Source organism: Xyrauchen texanus, chromosome 3 (assembly GCF_025860055.1).
Source record: "Xyrauchen texanus isolate HMW12.3.18 chromosome 3, RBS_HiC_50CHRs, whole genome shotgun sequence".
In the NCBI taxonomy this organism is placed as follows: Eukaryota; Metazoa; Chordata; class Actinopteri; order Cypriniformes; family Catostomidae; genus Xyrauchen; species Xyrauchen texanus.
In genome coordinates, this window is record NC_068278.1 from 47111221 (window position 1) to 47131355 (window position 20135).

A 20135-nucleotide genomic window follows, 5' to 3' on the forward strand; every position below is an offset into this window, starting at 1 on the left:
GTCAGGTAAGATTAGGAAACTGAGGCTGCAGTGAGCACAGGCTCACCAAAACTGTACAGTATATGATTGGAAAAACATTGCCTGGTCTGACAAATCTGGATTTGTGCCGAGGTACAAAACTGTACCGTAGACTGTTGGAAAAACATCACCTGGTCTGACAAATCTGGATTTCTGCTGAGGTACACAAATGGTAGGCCCACTCTAGCCTCAGTTTTCTGTTCTTGGCTGACAGAAGTGGAACTCAATGTGGTATTCTGCTATTGTAGCTCATCCGCCTCAAGGTTTGACATGTTGTGCATTCTGAGATGCTATTCTGCTCACTATAATTGTACAGTGGGGTTATCTGAAGCTATTCTCCATTGACCTCTCTAATCAACAAGGTTTTTTTTGCACCATTCTCTACACTAGAGACTGTTGTGTGGGAAACTCAGCAGTTACAGAAATACTCAAACCAGTCCATCTGGCAGCAACAATCATGCCATGTTCTAGATCACTGAGTTCACATTTTTTCCCCATTCTTATAATTGATGTGAACATTAACTGAAACTCCTGACCCGCATCTGAATGATTTCATACATTTCACCGCTGACACACAATTGGCTGATTAGATCGCATGAATAAGTAGATGTACTGGTGTACCTAATAAAGTGCCCAGTGAGTGTATCATGAAACCTATTCATTCCCTCTATAAAATGATTTTTAAAACATCTTTATACATTAATCATAACTGGAAAGGTCATAGAAAGGCTCTATTCAGAAAGTGGGAAATGTGATTTTATTATGATTTTATAAGTGTAGTAAAGGGAAAGGATAGACCACTTAAAATGCAAAACCCTTAAAAGGCTTATGCCACCAAAAAAATAATATTTAAAACCCATTTAGTTTGAACAGTTAACACTTGAAACTTTTTGCAACAACTTTTGAAATGTCATGATTGTATTGCTGCTAGCTTTGTGTGCCATCAGGCTTTGATTAATTTGCTTTGCCACCCTCGTCTTGTTAAATGGATTTTTTTGTGTTGACCTATATACCGTCTTCACTAATTAATATGGTTAATGAAAATGTAGGCATTGCAATACTGCATGTTTAATAACCCAAGTATGTCAGTCATCATCAAATAAATCAAAAATCATACTCTATCATAATTAACAGACAATCATAAAAATCACATTCTTACAAATCACACTGTTCCATAAATAAATAACATAAAAATCCTAATCGAACATGCAAACAATATTGGTGGCTTTAGGCCAATTTAACTATTCTCTCATTGGCCTCGCAATGTTTTTTGCTACTCCAGGATCTCTAGCGAAGTCTCGAAGAGGGGCCGGCTGTCAGTCAGCAAAGTATCCTCCATTGTGTGGGAGAACCTCATCTAATACGGTGCAATACTCAACCTGTCTGTGCCCCAGACTTGCATGACACAAAAAACATGAGTATCACCACTTGCACCAGGATCCAGAACAAAACCGAGAAATGGCAGGTCCAGTTACTCTGAACGTATCCTGAATGAGACAGGAGAGGAAGACAAACATCAGAGTGCAAAAGTGAGAATCTATTTGTGCAATGACAGAGTCAGACTATACACAACCGCATACGCAGTCACTACTTTGCCCTCCATCATGTGAGCTAGCTCCTGTGTAAAGTAAATATTGACCAATTTACTGCGACATTAGGTGAAAAACGGGAACAGGTTGTAGTTGAGATCCTGAAAGTCCAGTTTCTGGTACTTGTAGCTGGAGCAGGTGAGCACAATGACCCTGCTGGGCAAGCTCTCTTTTGGCCACTGGAGGAGGAGGTTGGTTATTAAAAAGTGGCCCAGATGGTTCACACCAAAGCACATGGAGAAGTTGTCATCTGTCCATTCCAAAATGCTGGGCATGCCTGAGAGTGAGTACAGAGTCAATTAATAGATCCATTTAGACCTATTCATTAATACAGTGCCTTGCGAAAGTATTCGGACCCCTTGAACTTTTGAACAATCATGAAGTGGAACGAAATTTATTGGATATTTCAAACTTTTTTAACAAATAAAAAACTGAAAAATTGGGCATGCTAAATTATTCAGCCCCTTTACTTTCAGTGCAGCAAACTCTCTCCAGAAGTTCAGTGAGGATCTCTGAATGATCCAGTGTTGACCTAAATGACTAATGATGATAAATAGAATCCACCTGTGTGTAATCAAGTCTCCGTATAAATGCACCTGCTCTGTGATAGTCTCAGAGGTCCGTTTAAAGCACAGAGAGCATCATGAAGAACAAGGAACACACCAGGCAGGTCCGAGATACTGTTGTGGAGAAGTTTAAAGCCGGATTTGGATACAGAAAGATTTCCCAAGCTTTAAACATCCCAAGGAGCACTGTGCAAGCGATAATATTGAAATGGAAGGAGTATCAGACCACTGCAAATCTACCAAGACCTGGCCGTCCCTCTAAACTTTCAGCTCATACAAGGAGAAGACTGATCAGAGATGCAGCCAAGAGGCCCATGATCACTCTGGATGAACTGCAGAGATCTACAGCTGAGGTGGGAGACTCTGTCCATAGGACAACAATCAGTCGTATACTGTACAAATCTGGCCTTTATGGAAGAGTGGCAAGAAGAAAGCCATTTCTTAAAGATATCCATAAAAAGTGTAATTTAAAGTTTGCCACAAGCCACCTGGGAGACACACAAACATGTGGAAGAAGGTGCTCTGGTCAGATGAAACCAAAATCGAACTTTTTGGCAACAATGCAAAACGTTATGTTTGGCGTAAAAGCAACACAGCTCATCACCCTTAACACACCATCCCCACTGTCAAACATGGCAGTGGCAGCATCATGCTTTGGGCCTGCTTTTCTTCAGCAGGGACAGGGAAGATGGTTAAAATTGATGGGAAGATGGATGGAGCCAAATACAGGACCATTCTGGAAGAAAACCTGATGGAGTCTGCAAAAGACCTGAGACTGGGACGGAGATTTGTCTTCCAACAAGACAATGATCCAAAACATAAAGCAAAATCTACAATGGAATGGTTCACAAATAAACATATCCAGGTGTTAGAATGGCCAAGCCAAAGTCCAGACCTGAATCCAATCAAGAATCTGTGGAAAGAACTGAAAACTGCTGTTCACAAACGCTCTCCATCCAACCTCACTGAGCTCGAGCTATTTTGCAAGGAGGAATGGGCAAAAATTTCAGTCTCTCCATGTGCAAAACTGATAGAGACATACCCCAAGCGACTTACAGCTGTAATCGCAGCAAAAGGTGGCGCTACAAAGTATTAACTTAAGGGGGCTGAATAATTTTGCACGCCCAATTTTTCAGTTTTTTATTTGTTAAAAAAGTTTGAAATATCCAATAAATTTCATTCCACTTCATGATTGTGTCCCACTTGTTGATTCTTCACAAAAAATTACAGTTTTATATCTTTATGTTTGAAGCCTGAAATGTGGCAAAAGGTCGAAAAGTTCAAGGGGTCCGAATACTTTTGCAAGGCACTGTATGTAGACATTAATGGCTTTAAGTTGCATAACCATGACAATAACTGACATTGTCAACTTTGGACAAGAAAGTGCCCGTAAAGAACATTACAAGTGGGGTGGAACACATAATGAGTAAAACCTGTATTATTGATCAGAATATCTAGCTGCTTCTCCTGCTGTAAAAAGGTTTTGCTGGACTCTCGTATGGACTTCTCATTGGTCAGGTCCACCTCCATGTGAAGGACATTCATATTGTGCCTTTCTTGCTTTTTCCTCGTCCCTGCAGGCAATGATGACAAGAGCACCTCGCAAAGCCAGTGCTACAGCGGTCTCCTTCCGATATCACAATTTCCACCTAAAACACACGTGCAACACATGTATCCTGTTCATTTTAATGACAGGATACATGCGTCTCTACTTTCTTCGAAGGCTGAGGAAAGCACATCTCCCAACCCCCATCCTCACTACATTCTATAGAGGGACTATTGAGAGCATCCTGAGCAGCTGCATCACTGCCTGGTTTGGGACTTGCACCGTTTCGGACCGCAAAGCCCTGCAGAGGATAGTGAGGACAGCTGAGAAGATCATTGGGGTCTCTCTTCCCTCCATCAAAGACATTTACAAAAAACACTGTATCCGCAAAGCAACCAGCATTGTGGACGACCCCACACACCCCTCACACAAACTCTTTACCCTCCTCCCATCTGGCAAGAGGTACCGAAGCATTCGGGCCCTCACGGCCAGACTGTGTAACAGCTTCTTCCCCCAAGCCATCAGACTTCTCAATACTCAGAGACTGGTTTGACACACACGTGTCCTGAGTTGCACTTTAATAACTGTCACTTTATAACTGTCTGCTACCTCAATAACTGCTATGTGCATAGAACATTATCTCATAGTATGTTATGTTTACATTTTTAGAAACTGTCATCTTTTTGCACTACTGAGTACTGGTCGGCGCTGCACTGTCTATTGTCGTGTTCATTGTCAGTAATTTGTTGTACTGTCCTGTACTTTTTGCACATGTTTGCACGTGCACTTTATATAGGTATATATAGGTAGTTTATATAGGTATTTTATTTCGTTGTGTAGTCTCATGTGGTCCTATGTTGGTCCTTTGTTGTTTTTATGTAGCACCATGGTCCTGGAGGAACGTTGTCTCGTTTTGCTGTGTACTGTACTAACTGTATATGGTTGAAACGACAATAAAAACCACTTGACTTGACTTGACTTGACTTGACGGCCCTGCCTGCAACTTCTCAGGTCAAGTGAATTGATATAAAATCAAATTTTGCTCAACATTTGGTACAAAGCCAGTGACTTTGAGGAGAGTGTTGATATCTTTTACATATTCTAATATTATATTGTTATGCATTCGATACATAAACATTTGATATGAGATGGACGTCTGCTTTGAATCTCTCTGTGCTAACTGACATTATTTGACATCAGCAAATAAATTTCATTCTTGTTTAATTTCCCTTAAATGAATGTGTTCTTTATTTTCCATTACAGATGCTGCTAGTTTTGGCTGAAGTAAACAGCTGCATTGTTGTAGAGGAGGTTCAACTATTTCTTCATAAGTTATTGCACCAGCAGCAAATAAGAATACAAATATTAAAGGGACAAAAGGTTTACGAGATATTTTGCTCATATGTTTGCTTTGATTGGTAATTCACCATTTGTTTTGTAGGTTCTTTCATTAAAAGACCTTCAGATACTTTGCTTATTTTCAATACAAGTTAAAGGGATAGTTCACCCAAAAATTCCCTCATCATTTACTAACCCTCACCCCATCCCGGATGTGTATGACTTTCTTTCTTCTGCAGAACACCAACAAAGATCTTTAGAAGAATATTTTAGCTCTGTTAATCTACAGTATATAATGCAAGTGAATTGTGTCCAAAATATTGAAGCTTCAAAAAATACAAAAAAGGCAGTATAAAAGTAATCTATATGACTCCGGGGTTTAATCCATGTTTTCTGAAGGGATCTTAATGATTTTGGATGAGAACAGACTAAAATGTAACGCCTTTTTCCATTGCAGTCTCTTGGCGCGATAGGAAATATAATCGAACCTGAAATGAATGCCAAAGAGTCTGCTGATGACAAGATTTATAGTGAAAAAGGAGATACATCATAGTTTCACCCAAAACTGATTGGAGAGAAAGCATGGATGAAACTATTGGAGAACTATTTTATTTATGCTGCCTTTATATGCTTTTTGGACCTTCACATTTCTGATCAACAGTCACTTTCAGTCAATTGTGTGGACATACAGAGCTGAGATATTTTTCTAAAAATCTTTGTGTTCAGCAGAAATCATGCACATCTGGGATGCATGAGGGTGAGTAAATGATGAGAGCATTTTCATTTTTAGGTGAACTATCCCTTTAATATTATCTTGATGCTTTTGTTTTTATCAGACTTGTCTTCTGGATGGTTTGTTCCACCTCATCTCTACTCTGTTTGAAGAAAAGCATGACTGTCATAACTACATTTTCTAAGGTACAAGCTCTCTGTTGTGTTTGATGATCTTATAGATTGCCGTGTATGCGAATGTCTGTAGTGTGAAACAAAAAAACATTGTTTCTTGTGTATCTTTGTTTTGTAGTATTTACTATTTGGCTGAAGAGGGTGAAAGTGTAGTGAAGTGTGGGAATTTTCTGGTTCTCCTTTAGATTTAAACCTCCAACAGCAACTTCTGGAGCAATGCAGAGAGCCCAGTAAGACTTATGTGTACTGATGAACTAAATATTATTTTTATATTTAAAGGGTTGCTGGCACACAAGCAGTAATTAAAACTTTTTCTGTGTTAAAATGCTTTCTCCTATCCCAGCTAAATATGCAGTGATAACTATAAGAAAGCCATTCATAGGTTAATTTTCTAGAAAACTGTAAGCACTGTGTTTCTGTGGCACTATGACAATTGTGCAGATATTACATACATCAGCTTTAATCAAACAAACCATTTGACTGAAGTTAGTAAGCAGGAAACAACCTATTTTTTTATCCACCAGATGTGATTCTTCCCAAATATGTTTGTGTAGCTGACAAATAAATATATTTTTTTTAACAAAGATTTAGATTACATTTTATGTGGACAATATGGTCACCGTTTCTTCCGGGGGTTTTTTGTGTTTTTTTTCACTGACATAGGCCTGTTGTGTAACAAATTTGACAAATAGTATCGATACAGATATACCATGTAGGCTCTCAATTAATATGAGGTCATAAAAAGGACATGTTTAATATTTACACAAGAAGTACATTTATCTAAAACTCTTTTAGATGAAGTATAGCATGTTACATTGCAGGACATTGCTGCCTGTGCTTAACATTTCATATCAACTACCCATTTCTAGTAGGATGGTGTTGCAGAGGTGGTATAATGCCTTCAGCCATCTTCTGCTAGCCACACTACAGACATTTCCAGGTGCTTTAAACAGTATGCTGTTAGCTCTGGATCCCTCCACTCCTGGTCACCTTCATGCATGAGCTCATATCCTGAGTGCCCAGTGAGCCACAAGTGGACAGTCCCTCTGGGCTACAGACAGTGTCCATGCTCTCAAAACCGTTTACTTTTTGCTGGATCTTATTTGTGTTCCTAAACAACCAATACAATGGTGGTCTTAAACTTTATACTAGAGGTCGACCGATAGTGGGTTTTATTGATATGATAACTAAGGTAGGAAAACAAGCCGATAGCCGATTAATCGTCCGATAGTTTTCAAAATCCATAGTATGAATCAATCGGTAAAACTGATACATCGATCAACAATCCTGACCCTACTTTATACTGGTGGTTGGAGTATTACACAAGTTTTCATTTGCTAATACATTACAAATTTCAACAGAAAAATAAAATGCCTGCTTTAGTGTGACCATGTAGATTTATAAAATTCTTCTTCAGACTTGACTATTTAGTGCAGCTGTCTTTGGTGTATTTAACTCCTGACAGCAGCTATCGGAGGAAAAAGTGTGTTCTGCTCCTACTGTCTGCAGTGCTTGAGACATACACAGACACCTTGAATCCAGACAGGTAGAAGAGACAACCACCTGGTAACAAAACACTAACACTAACATAAATGTGTCATGGCAATACCATTTTTTGGACATGTACAATGGCAGTACCATGTTGCTTTTTGAAGTACCTTGGAGTACCATGTAAATAGCATGTTGCATGTATGTGGTAGTTATAAAGTTCTATGATGTACAGACGTGGCCAAAAGCATTAGCAGTGACATAAATTTTGTGTTTTGAAAAGTTTTCTGCATCAGTTGTTGTGGCGTTGATTCACATTGTTTCCAGATTATTGTGCAGAGTGATCAGATGCATTTTAAATAATTGCAAAAAGCTTAATTGGCCAAAAAAAAAACTTTATCACAAAGACCCAAATTTCACAGTTTTTTTTTTTGCCCTGGCACAAAATGACCACCTAACATCATTTCACTAATCATATCAGCAGCACCTGGGAAAGTGTGAACTAGTTCTAGTCAGGTGAAATAACTTCATTCTGATTGGATTATAAGAGCAGACTGATTTCTATAAACGGAGGGAAGAAGTGCTTCCAATCATTGTGTTCTTGTTAGCAATGGTTACCTCTAAAGAAATATGTGCAGCCATCATCGCTTTGCATCAAAATGGCCTCACATGCAAGGAAATTGCTGCAAAGAATATTGCACCTGAAAGAACCAGTTACCGGATCAACAAGAACTTCAAGGAGAGAGGTTCAACTGCAGTGAAAAAGGCTTCAGGACGTCCCAGAGTGTCCAGCAAACGCCAGGACCATCTCCTCCTGAGGAGTCAGCTAAGGAATCATGTCACCAGTGCAGAGCTTGCTTAATATTGGCAGCAGGTTGGTGTGAGTGCATCTGCACGCACAGTGAGGCAAAGACTTTTGGACAATGGCCTGGTGTCAAGAAGGGCAGCAAAGAAGCCACTTCTCTTCAAGAAAAACATCAAGGACAGACTGAAATTCTGCAGGAAGTACAAGGATTGGACAGAAGAAGACTGGTGCAAAGATATTTTCTCTGATGAAGCCCCCTCCCAACTGTTTGGGACATCTGGAAAATCGATAGTCTGGAGAAGAAAAGGTGAACGCTAGTCCTGTGTCGTGCCAACAGTGAAGCATCCTGAGATCATCCATGTGTGGGGTTGCTTTTCATCCAAGGGAGTGGGCTCTCTCACAATTCTGCCCCCAAACACTGCCATGAATAAAGAATGGTATATTTAATGTTTTTGCCAATAAAATCCTTTCATACTTATGAAATGCTTATCATTGTTTTCCAGTACACCATAGAAACATGTTAAAATAAAATAATCTACAAATACTGAAGCAGCAAACTTTAATAAAAGTGTCTTTAATAGAGAAAATCACTCTGCTGCTGGGAGTGCTGTTTGGAGACCAGGATACTGAAGACAAAAGTAAGCACAAACCTATTGTGTAATAAAGGAAGATAGTCTATAAAAATGACTTCTGCAAGAACACATATATCAATTAGAGGTCAACTGACAGTGGACTTTCCCGATACGTTAACTAAGGTGGAAAAGGCTGATAAACAAATAATCGGCTGATAGTTTTTAAAATCAAGACACATGTATGTCTATGGCATATGAGTGATGTCATCAAGGGCCCTAGTTGCTATGATACCACCAGCTGAATACCTGGCAACTGTCCTGCAGTTGATGGAAAAGCTGCCAGAATCACCGGATGCTCTGTGCTGTCACAACAGGCTGCATGGCCAACTCCTGTAGAAAAGATCCATACTGACCAGAGCGATGAAAACTAACATGTAAGAGAATATGGGAATCGCATTTTATCTGATGTAAGAAGCTATCAGAAGCATCCTGACACTTTTATTCATCAATTTTACATGAATAATTTAGTGAATAAATTATTCTCCCTCTGAAAGCACAAATATCTTAACACTTAAAGAAGTGTTATAAGTAACAGTCAAATGTGTTTACTGTAACAATTTTTCTTCATCTGCTCCTGTCACACTGACATATTCATAGTCATAGTCATATTACAGTCTGACTTTTCTTTTTGGTAAACAGTTTGTTTTCCATCATTGAGGTTGTGGAAAGGTTTGAGTCCAGACTGTGGTTGGCATCACATTATTTGCCAAATTAATCTTTTTATAGCCCATATATTCACCAGATCAAGAGTTTTGAACAATAAACAAGCCTAAACAAGGGGCTCTTATTTTAAACTGACAGACACTTGACTCCATAACAGTGCTCTACATATAATAATTTGCCATATTATGCTTTTAATAGCCTATATATTCACCAGATCTAGAGTTTTGTATAAGTAAATTTCACCAGAGGAGGTTTAAAGAGGAGTTGAAGATGTATGTGCTTACTGGGCACGTTTCTGTATATATAGTCCACATACTCTTCTTTCCATGCCCTTGCTTCAATATAGAACACTTGATTATCTAATCAAAATAACAAAATATGGATGAATATTGTCAATAATGAAAGATTTGCATAAAGCCGATCCCGACGTGATTGCTTTTTTTCCACCCCTAGAGGCCGCTGTAGTACTGTAGAATCAAGCCGTTCTAACTGTAGAATCCTCCCGCGCTGGACACAGGAAGCAAAAACAGATTTTGTTTATCTGAAACAAAAACTATCGGCATAGATTTTTGCAGATAACCGATAGTTATAAAAAGCAACTATTGGCACAGATTAATCATTAAAAACTGACGTATCTGTCTACCTCTAATTAATTAAATATTATCATGCTTGCCCGGTGAAAGGTATCACAAAATTTAATTTTGTAATTTTTTATGAACAAATGCTTTTCATGTTGTTACAGAGGTGCCTCCATCGTTCTGTGACATGGGAAATGCAATCAACTCTTTGATTGGTCAGACTGGACTTGCTGGAGCAGGGCTTGGTGAGGATGGAGAAGAGAATCTGTTGCTCCCTGAGGAACATAGTCTGGTGCTGACTTGCTGCTGGGTCTCCTTAAAGGTAAAGCTGCTAGGTGATCTGAGGTGAATGTCTGAGACAAGTTATGATTTATATATGATTAGCCAAAAAGTACATTGTACAGAATAAAGCAGTATATTTATAGTAATCTATATGTAGATTAGCTGCATACAAAACAATTGTGCAAAATTGTTTTGATTAAGTTTTGACATAAGATTAAGATTAAATATATATATTTAACCTTAATCTTATTTAATCTTAATCAATTGTTTTGTATGCAGCTAATCTGCAATGTTTGTTCCTCTCTTTTGATAGGAAATAGGGATATTTCCGAGCTCCCTTGTGGATAGAATCCTGTCATTGCCATGTAAGGACTTGATACTGTTAAATGTGGAAGAATTTAGAAGGGCTTCAAAAGTGTTTAAGTAGACATCATGTAAGTACAATAAAAGCTGTTTATTCTTTTCCAAGTTTACATCCAAAGCACATTTTTTCTTCACATAATTTCATAGTAGTAATCTTAGTAGATTTCATGTGTGTACATGTGTGATCTTCCATCCCTGCCTCCAAAATTGCATACTGTCAGAATATGTTCTGTACATCTTATCCACTAAAACATTATGTTCTTTAGGTACGCATGCCAGTAAGAATACTGTTTTATGAATACTGAGGATTCGGACATACTACATACAATTGGCATACATGTATATTGTAAGGAAGTATGGATATTTTTACACTGCATTTCTCTCTCTCCCTTTTTTCTCGTCTTCCATTAGGTGGCAGTAGAAGGCTGTTGTATTGGCTTCACTTTTGCAGGGCTCTCCTGAACAGCAATGATCCAGAGATCAAAGAAATCCCTGTCCTCATATTACAACCTGTGCACTATTTATTCTCTTGCCAAACAAACTCTTTGAATTGATTATTGGTTATCTGGCACTATTTTACTGATCTGCAGGAGGTGCTTGTGTTAGTTTATATTTTACAATATGAATGTGTAATTGGCTGTTTGTTTTGAGATAAGAGAAATGGCTTGACAGAGAGGGACATAAAAGGCAAAGAGTTCCTTTTTTTCTTGCATCAAGAATCTTTTTCTCTTTTTTTCTCTCTCTCTAAGGCTTGTCTGTTCTCCAGTCCACCCGTAGTACATCAGTGACAGTGTGCTGCTGGGCTGCCCATGCTGATTTTGGGTGTTTTAGCGGCTGAGGACTCCAGCGAATCTCACCCCCTACTGGCCAACACCATTAACACACTGCTGGACACGGCCAGAGCACCACAGCCTTAGGACCGGGACCAAACCCTGGATCTACTGCAGGTACAGATTACAGTCCAGACATATGTTTGAGAAAATTGTTGCTGTGCCATCAAAATATGTCTTTTTCATCCCAATTCTCTAACAGGTGTGTGACATTCACACCCTTCAAGTACTGGTCAAGGGCTCTTATTTAGGTGTGGCCATTCTGCAGTACACACCTGCGGTGGCTGTTCTGTTTCTTACACTCCTCAGCTCGCCATGCTGTGCCATGAAGTACGCAGCGCAGCACAGTATGATTATCCAACTGCATTCACACAGCCAGTCTCACTCACTATTGTTTTTCTTTCAAACTTTGTAAAGTAGTCACTAGGGATGTCCCGATACCACTTTTTCCACTTCCGATCCAATTCCGATATCGGAAATCTCAGTATTGGCTGATACCGATCCCGATCCGATACAGTGTTGTTTTTTTACATAATCAGTTTATAATATCTTTACAGTATTGTGTGGAAATAATTGGGTGTACTCTTTAATAGGCTATGTAAAGAGTTAATGTGTTAACTACACATTATTTCAATATAAATGTATAGCTTAAGAAACACTTTATTATTAACTAGCATACTGGATACTGGCACTTCCTGAGTTCTGATTACACGCACCTGCATATCATTAGTGGCTAATCAATGACTGCATAAATATATACCCCGCTTTTTCACACACACACACACACACACACACACACACACACACACACACACACATGTTGGTCTACCTATCATTATGAGGACTTTCTATAGACATAATGACTTTTATACTGTATAAACTATAGATTCTATCCTCTAAACCTAACACAACCCCTAAACCTAACCCTCACAGAAAACCTTCTGCATTTTTACATTTTCAATAAAACATTGTTTAGTATGATTTTTAAGCGATTTGAATTATGGGGACACTAGAAATGTCCTCATAAATCACATTTATAGCATAATACCCTTGTAATTACTAATTTGTAACTTACAAAATTGTCCTTGTAAATCACAAAAACACGCACACACACACACACACACACACACACACACACACACACACACACAGTTTCTCACTCTGTGCCTGTTCTCATCGATAGTTTTTCTGAGACACCAGAACTTTCTACTATGTCAATCATGTGTCTTCATTATTGCCTGCATGTATCATAAAATTGTTTTGAGTTATCTCTTTCATCATATCTATACACTGTCTGGATATTACTTACCTGCTGTTTGCCACTCTGCTTAACTGAATTTACTCACAATATTTACATCACTGTTTCAATCCTCTGCTCAATAAACCCTGCTACTGAGTTCATATCTCTGCCTCTCCGTGAGTCTCCCGTGACAGCTTTAACTTTTAAATCCTCACCCTTTTTATTCACAGTTAATTCGCTTCTTAATTAAATTCTGGTTAAATGCACCTCCAGTGCCTTTCTAAGTCCATATTATAAGTGAACCGAACTGCTGAGCATCTACATCTGAGATGTTCGTTTGTAGCGCACAAATATTGTGCACGGGTGAAGGCTATAAATAGCCGTGCGCGTGTATAAAAGCACCATTCACTACCGCGTGGAACCTGCGCGTGCAAGAACATATATGTTTACTTATTAAACACAGCCTATTGCAATTCACAGAGCTATCACGTGGCTTCAAGTGGCTTTGAATAAAATGCACTAGTCATATGAACCGCTTTAATGGTGTTTTAACAGTTCTTTTATGTCATTTTTTAAGCTTGACAGTAACGAACATGACTAACACAGAGTATCGGATTTGGGTCGGGCTCGTCGGCCCGATACCCGATCCGTCTAAAAACGTCAGTATCGATGCGATACCGATCTAGGTATCGGATCGGGACATCCCTAGTAGTCACATGTTGAATTTTTACCTCTTCTTGACCTTTTTACAGGTTCTCTTTGCACTCGAATATTGGGGTCAGCAGCTGGCCAGTGAGGAGGGCTCTACTCACTCTTGCATGTGTACCCCATCCTTCTCTAACCTCTATCCGGCCCTACAACCCTTCCTCCAAGGAGCGCTAGAAAGAGCAGCAAAAGACCTACATGATGCCATGCTTCTCCTTTACACTTTACTCTACCCTGTGCTCACACTGCTTGCCAAACTACAGCCTGGTGCCGAGGAGCAGACACAGTATGATGGTGCAGTCATAACAGCTATTATTCTGTCTGATGTCTTTTATATTTATCCAAAAGGTGCCTTTCCGATCATTGGCTGAATAGTCCTGAGAACAGTGAGTAACACTAAAAACAATTCTCGAATACCGCAAATTGATTTTTCTTTGCTTATTTGCCTTGTGTGAGTAATGCTGAGTTATCCTGCACTTGCCCTCTGGATCTCTCACCAGATCTCACAGTCACAATTGTGTGGTGATGCTGTGGATGTTGATGTGTTGAATAGCGATGGGCAATAACACTTATTTTCTTTGCAATCCGATACCAAGAAATATCAAGGCCAATATCATCGATACCGCTATTAAATGTATTAAATTAGCAAATTCATGGGATAAAATAGGTAATTTGTATCATTATTTTTAATAAATTACATTTTTGTTACATTTATAGGTCTAAAATGGAAAAATGTTAGACATAGTATGGGACCAGGATGCATTGTGGGCAGACAACAAGCCGTTGGAGGGAGTGTGATGCTCTTGGCAGTGTTCTGCTGGGAAACCCTGGATCCAGCCATTCATGTGGATGTCAACTTGACACATGCCACCTACATAAACATCGTTGCAGACAAGGTATACCCCTTCATGGCAAAGGAACCCCTCCAAGTTCCCCAGATCACAATCTGATTGAGCATCTGTGGGATGTGCTGGACCAACAAATCTGATTCACGGCGGCTCCACCTCACAATTTACAGGACTTGAAAGATCTGCTGCTAATGTCTTGATACCAGATACCACAGGACACCTTCAGTGGTCTTGTAGAGTCCATGCCTCGGCAGGTTGACACTACCATTTGGTGGCACATGGAGGACCAAAAGTATATTAAGCAGGTGGTCATAATGTTTTGGCTCATCAGTGCATACTGCAAGTCCTAATACACAGATCCAGTATTGTCAAGTCAGCTATATATATGGAAATTAAAGCAATGCAGTTTCACTGTTCATATTCTTGCATACAAGGAGTGTGCTAGTCATTGTATTCACTAATCTCTAAGAACAGACTGGGTTTGGTCTTGGCAAGGATTTCCGTCCAGCTCTCATTGTGTTGTCAGTTTAATGTTGCACCAAACTCACTTAACTGATGAAGCTTATAAACATGTAATGATAAATGATATATAGCAACTGGAACTCTTGAATAACAGTGTATTTTTACAGCAGGCTAACTTGAAGGAGGCATGGCTGGACCAAATATGGAGTACAGAGGAGTATAGGTTGAGGTTTTGACCTTTCCACCCCTTAAATGTAGAGATCTACCTTATTGTCTTCCATCCTTTCCTTTACCTACTATTCCAGTATGGGATGTATATAGCAGATTGTCTTCTATTAATTGCTACAAATCACCTGGTCCAGATACGATTCCCCCAAGAATTTGGAAACACAAATATTTGTATGTGAAATCAGCAATCCTATTTGTGACATTATTAACAGCTCTTTTGTGGAAGGGGTTGTTCCTAGACAACAACTGTTGTCGTTCCCATACCAAAATCTTCCCCCTTGAATATTGAGGAATTAAGGCCAATTTCACTAACATCTCAGCTTTCAAAAAATTTGGAAAAATTTGCTGTGTAATAGATCCTGAATGATATTACACCAAATCATATGCAGTTTGGCAGTCGACAAAACCATTCCACTACACACAATCTAGTTAGTTTAATGAATTTTGTGTATAAGGCCAGAGGTGTGTCGGGTTCAGTGTGCGCATTAATTACAAAATAACCTATTTTGCCAAGGCATTTGATGCTGTAGACCATACAGTAGCAGTACAGTGCCTTCTAGATCTTGGAGTGAGACCTGGCCTTATTCCATGGATTTGTAGTTTTATGACCATCCGTCATCAGAAAGTGTGTTATCAGGGGTTTTGTTCTGACTGGGAATACCCCTCATGTGGAGTTGCACAGGGAACTATATTAGGGTCCATAATATTCTTCGCACTGATTAACAGTGCTCTCCAGGATGAAATAGACCATTGGAAACATGTGGATGATATGACCATTGCTCAGAGGTGGAATTCTCAACTACCCTGTACCCTACAACAGACATTGAATGGTCTTGACGTTTGGGTAGAGGAGCATAAAATGAAACTCAACCCAGAGAAATGCAAGGTTTTAGTATGAGACAGGTACTGGCTTGGCCATTACTATTCATTGAACAAAATGCCCTGGAAATCTGTGACATGGTTAAAGTTCTGGGGGTCATCATCCAGAGTGATTTGAGATGGGACAGTCAAGTGGATCACATGTTGACCTTGGCCAACAAAAAGCTTTTTGTATTCCTCGGTTAAAGAAATGTGGTGTTCGAAACCCTGATCTGGTTACTATCTATACAGGATATGTGCGCCCTGTGCTGGAGTATGCAGTTCCTGTTTGGCACAGTTCTTTGACTGCAGATTAAGTAAAAAGGCTGGAAAGTGTGCAGAAATGGGTCTGTAAAATTATACTTGGTCAAAGGTATCTAGGGTACTCAGATGCTCTCCATCTCCTTGGACTGTGCACTCTAGCAGAGAGATGAACTCAACTGTGTCTTGACTTTGCCAGAAAGCTATTCAAGTCTGGTTTCAGAGACTGGCTATCCCCTTCAGAGAGGAACTTACAGGTCGCCAGACAAGGAACTCAAATAAACTGACAATTCCAAGATGTCGAACTAAGAGATATCGGAGATCATCCATTCCCTATATGTGCAGACTTCTAAATGATTGTGGATTTTAGAATGTAATATGGGGTGTTTGATGTTAGATTAGTAATTAGTATATCTTAATACTTTGTTTTTAAATTTCGTATTTTTTAATTGTGGTTTAATTGGTATTGACGTTTTATTGTAACCGCAAAATAATTCAGTATTCTGTATGACGAACGTCTTGAAGAACTTATAATAATGTTGAAAAGTCAACAAATAAAAATGAAATGACCCCAAAGGAAAAAAGTCTGGCCCTGCCACGTCCCTCTCTCATATGCTGCGAGGAGGCATGGCTGCAGGAGTGTGTGGAGATTCTGTATTTTAAACATGTTTAGCTTGATATTACTAGCATTAATGTTTAGGTTTCTTTAGGTGTTCTTTGTCCCTTTTCCCTTTGAACGAGAAGGAAAAAAGAAAAAAAAGATTGAATATTACAAAATATAAAAATATCTTCTCCTATCCTAGTTTAATATGTTTAATACAACTCAAAAAATTGCTCTGTTTGATCCATCTGACATCAACTTCTACCTATTTTTGTTGAGCAATGTCAGACAGGGAATGTTTGGGGAAACCTGTTTTAAAAACAAAATTTTTGTAAAATTCCATTTGGTGCTGCTAAGTGCTCAGAAATTACACTTCACCTCTAAGTACTAATGTTTTGGAGTAAACCAAAGGATTTTTTTCAGATGGCCCATGGATTTATTGCTGTTCACACACTTTACTCTGTTTGCCTGCCCTCTCTCTCTCTCTCTGTCAGCGTGGACTTGTTTTTGCTCCAGCGCTGATGTAAGTTATTAGAGAAGCACAGATGTCCGGAAGATCCTTAGGCTCTCAGAACAGCTTGCACTCACGCTCTCTGTCTGTGCGGGGTCTCCATGGTGACCAGGAGCTTGACGGGCCACTTCACGCTCAAAGAGCACAGTATCAGGTATAATACAGGAGGTGTGCTCTGATAAATTCAGTTGTTTTTGGCAGTGACCTCTATTATATTCAGTGTCAGGATGTTGAATGTTGCTATCTGGCTGACATTCATTGCAAGCTCAAGTTTTCTGGATCTCTTGCAGACCTGCTTGCCAGGCTTTTTATATAAAGTCTGGACCACTTTGCAGCTTATTCTGGCCAAGAACCGCCTGCTTAGTCAAGAGAAGATTGTTTGACCAACATGTAAAAAACACCTTTACAATGTTCACACAAGGTCCTTAAAGTGCTTGAATTTAGCTTTTAGAAAGTTAAATACTGGAATATCTAAACTAATCACATGTTTTGTTGAAAAGTGCTTGAAAGTGTTTGAAATTAAAACTAAACATTTCTCCCATGTAATGTGTGTCCATCAAAAAACTCTTTTCCACCATTAGGCCGAATACACATTGTGAAACCATGCCGTTCCGTACAGATCAGGGCTAGTTGGCATGGTAAAGTTTTTTGTTTGTTTCTTTCACTGTGGTGCTTGAATGCACACAAAAAATACATCAGTTAGCGACAGCTTGAGAGGCTGCGCTATGGAGGATGACCGCATATTCCAGTTTTTGGGATTGCTTTTCCCTGTTTTTTTAAAAGGAAAGCTAAGAGAAAAAGGCAAGAGGTTTACCATCATTTGCTGAGGGGTTGTGCATGTCACCGTACACAAACGCACAGAAAGGTAAAAGTACCTAGACTAGCTAAATTTATTGACGTTTATTGACAAAATATTATACAAGTTTACAGAAACATCTTCTGATGCACAACCTTGGACACATCATCAGTGTTGTTTCCAGGAGTCACTGGGTGTTTCGGGTCTTACAACAGACACCCTCGTACAGGCGACCCGACCGAGGCTGATCAGGCCCCGGCCTGTGTCCAAGTGGCATTCTACTGCCCCCACTGCTCTCCCCTCTTTAACCAGAGCCATCTGGATGCTTTTTCTGCTGCCTCCACGTTGTTGCCCATGCCTCTTCTTTGATTAGCACCTTTTATGCCCAGCGTACCGTAGGCCTTGCTCAGGGAGTAACTAGCAAATCCCCTACTGCCCACCTCTACTGGCATACACCTGGTCCTCCAACCGTTCCTCCGACAATCCTCCACATATTCTTGGTATTTCTCCCTTTTTCTCTCTTGAACTTCCTCCATCCTCTCCTCCCAGGGCACTGTCAGCTCTAACAAGATCAGATGTTTGGTGGCCTCAGAGACCAAGATGATGTCAGGTCTCAATTTGGACTGGGTGATGTGTGTTGGGATTTTCAGCTGCCTTTCCAGGTCGACTGTCATCACCCAGTCTCGGGCCGTGGAGAGCAAACCTACAGAGCAGTTTTTTGATGTTTTCTCTGACTTTTGTCCTTCCTTGATGAAGTGAATTGTCTTGGGTGAAGCTTGGGTGTATTGGCTGTCCTTGATCCCCTTGCTGATTGCCTCAGCGATGGATTTGAGGACCTGGTCGTGCCTCCATCGATACCGGCCCTCACCCAGCGCCTTGGAGCAGCTGCTCAGGATGTGTTCTAATGTTCCTATTTTGGAACAAAGAGGGCATGCAGGTGTTTCTATTTTGCCCCATGTGTACAGGTTGGATGGACTTGGGAGGACGTCATAGACCCCCTGAATCAAGTAATATAATTATATATTAAATTCGTTTTAATGAGCTAGCCAGTGTAATCTACCTCCCTGATGAAAAAGGCGTGTAGAAAAATAATGCATTACTAGTTTAAACCATCATAAAATCATGAAGACACACCAAACATACAATATGTTTTTAACTCAATTTTATTACTGTAACCTCAAAGTAATGTGTTTTCAGGCAAACTGATAAAAGCCGCTGCACTCAGTTTTGCAAGTTGCATAAAGTTAACCAATAAAATCAAAGCTGGCCAGATCAAGAAAGTGCAATATGTAACAGACCAGGCTTGTCTTTGAAAATATGGTTGCAGTCTATAATCTGAAGATTATGCAAAAAGACTATTAAAAAGTTAAATGATGGATGACAAAAAATTTTGTAGATTGATCAACACAGACGTCTACCTGCTTCAGGATGAGAGTCCACAGGTGAGAGCAAAGACAGATGTCTTTGCCTCTCTGCTCTGCTGTTCTCAACAGCCTGGGGCTCCACAAAGATGCTTCTACAGTACTGTGCAAAAGTCTTAGGCATATAAGATGCTTCACAAATACATTTGTCTTGTTTGATGCAAACAGAATAGAATAGAATAGAATAGAATAGAATAGAATAGAATAGAAGAACAGGGAGCCCTGCAACAGATGGCATGGTCCCCACAGAGCCCCCCACTGAATATTGAGTCAGTCAGCTTGGTATATCCTATCTGCCAACAACCAAGAAAAACTTTGTCCAGGTGTACCTAGGAGAATTGGTGCTGTCTTGAAGGCAAAGGTAGTCATACCAAATTTGATTTAGCTTTTGTATGTTTACTGAACTTTGTATGATGTTAATTGATAAATGAAAACTAATTATGACATTATTTTTGAAGACATCACTATGAAACATTTTCCCCAAGTGCCTAAAACTTTTGCACAGTACTGTATAATCAGGTGAACCAGGCTCCACGCTCACTGCTGGACCTGCTCTTGGAAGAATTCTGGGATACCAGTGGTGCTTTGGTGTCCTTGGTG

General features: G+C 39.6%; 1 pseudogene; it reads right to left on the reverse strand.

The window, feature by feature from the left end:
* Positions 1 to 1245: 1245 nt before the first annotated feature.
* Positions 1246 to 7031, reverse strand: LOC127624952 (retinol dehydrogenase 11-like; annotated as a pseudogene).
* Positions 7032 to 20135: the final 13104 nt, after the last annotated feature.